General features: G+C 37.5%; 1 long non-coding RNA gene across 1 annotated transcript; it reads right to left on the bottom strand.

Annotated features, from left to right (window-relative positions):
- Nucleotides 245-2,754, bottom strand: LOC110263574. Its single transcript, XR_002349398.1, has 3 exons — nucleotides 2,146-2,754; nucleotides 1,286-1,536; nucleotides 245-1,146 (listed from the first exon to the last, which is right to left on the bottom strand). It is a non-coding gene; the product is annotated as an uncharacterized LOC110263574 (long non-coding RNA).

The following is a 3,364-nucleotide window of genomic DNA, read 5'->3' as shown; positions in this document are numbered from 1 at the left end:
GCAGATCAAGGATTGAAACAGAATTCCTTCAATCTCTATCCATATTTCAAAAACAGAAGGCAAGTAATCCCAAAGTGAGAACAAGGAGGAGAGAACTTAGCTCTCAATCCCAATTCTCCTAATGCTCTCTAGTAGAGCCAGCCTTCTTAATGAAATGGAATTGATGCCTTTATATAGGCTTTACAAAGTGAAAATGAAAATGAAAGTGAAATTAAAAACAAATTACAATTAAACGAAAGTCCTATTTTAACTATCTCTTGTGCCTTTGAGTGATGATAATGGGCTTAGCTTGCTTTGGATTTTGAAGAAGAATGGATCCGGATGGCCTTTCAATTTAGTAAAGAATTGAATTAATTTTGGAATTTTGATTGAATTTTTAGCCCATGGGTGTTGCTCCTAGGACAAGGCTCGGTTCATGGGGAGAGCGCAACATCCAAGCCTTGCTTTGGCCTTGCAATGTGCATGACAAGCTTTGAACATCACCAGGGTAGCGCTCAGCTCTCACCAAGAGCGCAGCATCCCTTTGCTTTGTGAAGAAGCTCCAAGTTCGAATCCTTGCTGAGCCATTTTGTGACCAATTTTCCTTGCATTTTCATGAAGAGAGCACGACAAAGCTCTCTAAGTGAGCACTGAGCTCTCCAAGTGAGCGCTACTTTGATGGGCTTCCCTTGGTCTTCCTCTTCGAATCTTGGTGAATGCATTTGTGCCCATTTTTGCTTGTTTTTGGTCTTTAAATATGCCTTTCACTTGTACCTCAATTTTGTGCCAAATATGAATTTCCATATATCATTGGAAAGCTCTGAATGTCAGCTTTCCAACGCAACTGAAAACACATCAATTGGACATCTATAGCCCAAGTTATGGCCCTTTGAAGGAGGCATGGTCATGCTGTGAGCGCCCAAGTTTAACTTAGCGAAAATTCCTGCTTCCAAGCTGAATTTGCATCACGATAAAGCTAGGCTCTTGGCATTAACCGAGCTTTGCGTGCTGATTGTCAAGCTTCCTTGATTTGGTCATGGGCCACGCTTTTAAAAGCGTGACCTAAGGCTCCAAAGTGTGCTCCAACTTCAAAGTGTGCCCCAAAACTATTTTTTTTTCTCCTTTTTAGCTTATTTTGTGCTTTTTGCTTCTTTTTCTTCTTATTTCCTACAAAATTTATCAAATCAAAAGATCAAAGAAATATAACATTTAAGCACAAAAGCATTCAATATTTAAGCACAAATCATCCATTTCTTATATGAAAAAGCATAGAAAAACATGACATGCTGACATGTCATCAATTTACCTTCAATATACTTCATATTTACCAGCTTCCTAATCAAGAATGCTTTATTTTGCACATTCTTCCTCTCATATAACTCCTTCAATTTGTTCCACATCTTCTCAGCATTCGTTTCAGTGTCAACATGTGGATACACGCTAAGATCAAGCCATTGCCTGATCAAAGTAACTGCCTTCCGATTTAGCATCTTCCATTCAGCATCGGATTTAGTACCTTTGGATTTATCCCCCTCCACAGGATCATACAAGTCTTTCCTATACAACATATCTTCCATAAGGGTCTTCCAAATTGAATAATTTTGGGAATTCAATTTAACCATGTTTGGTCCATGAGTATTTTCCTCCATTTAATCAGCACAGAGATAAACAACCAAAGCTCTAGATACCACTTTGTTGGAAAAACTCAACAAAGGTTTAAAATAAGAACAAAGGTTTAAAATAAGAACCTGTCTAACAGCGAAAGCACCAAAAATAATTTTTCCACAACCTGTGCGATTAAATAAGCAATACCAAAGATACTCCACGCAGCAAATATAATGGCAGAAATTAAATAATCAGACACAAGAATTTTAACGTGGGAAAATCCCCAAAAGAGGGGCAAAAAATTTATGGGACCTAGTCTAGTAAAATCTTCCACTATCAGAATAATGGGTACACAAATCGTCTTCCTATTGACACTAGGACATCTCAACAATCAACAAAATACATCATCAAAACTGATGGAATCAACATAGACCCTCCACAAAGTGGGTATCTCAAATCAGGCAAAAGAGAAGGCAATACAACTAGCAAGTTATATCCTAATGTTCATCTCTACACCAGGAATAACATACTGAAATTTCATAAGAAATAGAGAAAGTTTACCGTTTCAATCGGATCAAAGATGGCTTGCCCTTTCCCCCAAATTCCTTCTTTTCTTCGGCGCCGATGAAAACTCTCTCCTCTCTATGTGTTTGCTTTTGTTTCAAAAAATGAAAGACTTACCTGCCATTCTCTCTTCGTGGCTATTTGGCCACTTCTCTTTTTCTTTATTTATTTTTATTTTTCTTTTTGTTTTATAATATGTGGACTCCACTTAGTTGGGGACCCACCAACATTTGCCATCACATTTGTTGCAGAGCTAGGATTATTGTTAAGAACATGCTCATTTTGAGCCATCCAAATACACCAAAGAGTCTCCACAAATGTACAAGCATTATCTAAACTATAGCTCGTAGCAATCCACTCACAATGATTCTGCAAATGAAAGAAATTATATCTTGAGAAATCAAGCAAGTGCCAAACTTGACTGGCTAATGTACAGTCCCTAAGACAATGCATGGTGGATTCGCCGTGAGAAATTACAACATTAACAAATATCTAAAATTGTCTGGTTCCGACGAAAACATAGTTCTAAGGTAAGAAGAGTACTTGAATAATAACCAAACCAAGAACTTCATCTTCTCAAGGACCTTAAGCTTCCAGGCCCAATTCCAATTCTCAGAAGAGTTCCACCTAACCTTTTGATTTAAAAGCCACAAATAACCCTCCTTAGCTAAGTAAATTAGAGCCAGAGCTAACTTATCTCTAACCAAACTCCCTTTTATAAAATTTATCCAAAATATGCTCTAAAATTTCCAATTTTAACTCCTCATGAATGTTTGAATAGATATTATCCAAGTGCCACACCATTATGATAAACATCTTGATACAAAGGTCATACTTCCCAATACAAATGATGTCCACTTTACTCCCTACTGACCCTGAGAGTAGCTATGATTAGAACCAAAAGGAACTGTTTAAATCTCCTGTGTCTCAGGCAAACCTTTCTCTCAAAGAACTAGGTGCTTTAACAATGTCCTTCCATGTCATAGAGTCAGAAGCATTTGCCTTAACATTTAAAAGACTGCTGCCCTTCAAATATTTATAGGAAATTAACTGGCCAAAAGCTTGTTCTAGTTATGGAAGGACCTTCCAAACCAATTTGCTTAAGAGAGTCAGATTAACCAACATAGAATCCTTGCAATCAAGAGTACCAAAATTCTTTGGAGTAATTAAGCCTGCTGTTGGTTTTAAAAGCAGGACACGGTAGGACCATGTGGAC

Source organism: Arachis ipaensis, chromosome B06 (assembly GCF_000816755.2).
Source record: "Arachis ipaensis cultivar K30076 chromosome B06, Araip1.1, whole genome shotgun sequence".
NCBI classification, from domain to species: domain Eukaryota; kingdom Viridiplantae; phylum Streptophyta; class Magnoliopsida; order Fabales; family Fabaceae; genus Arachis; species Arachis ipaensis.
The sequence above is the reverse complement of the archived record's forward strand: the minus strand, read 5'-3'. Positions and strand labels throughout refer to the sequence as shown.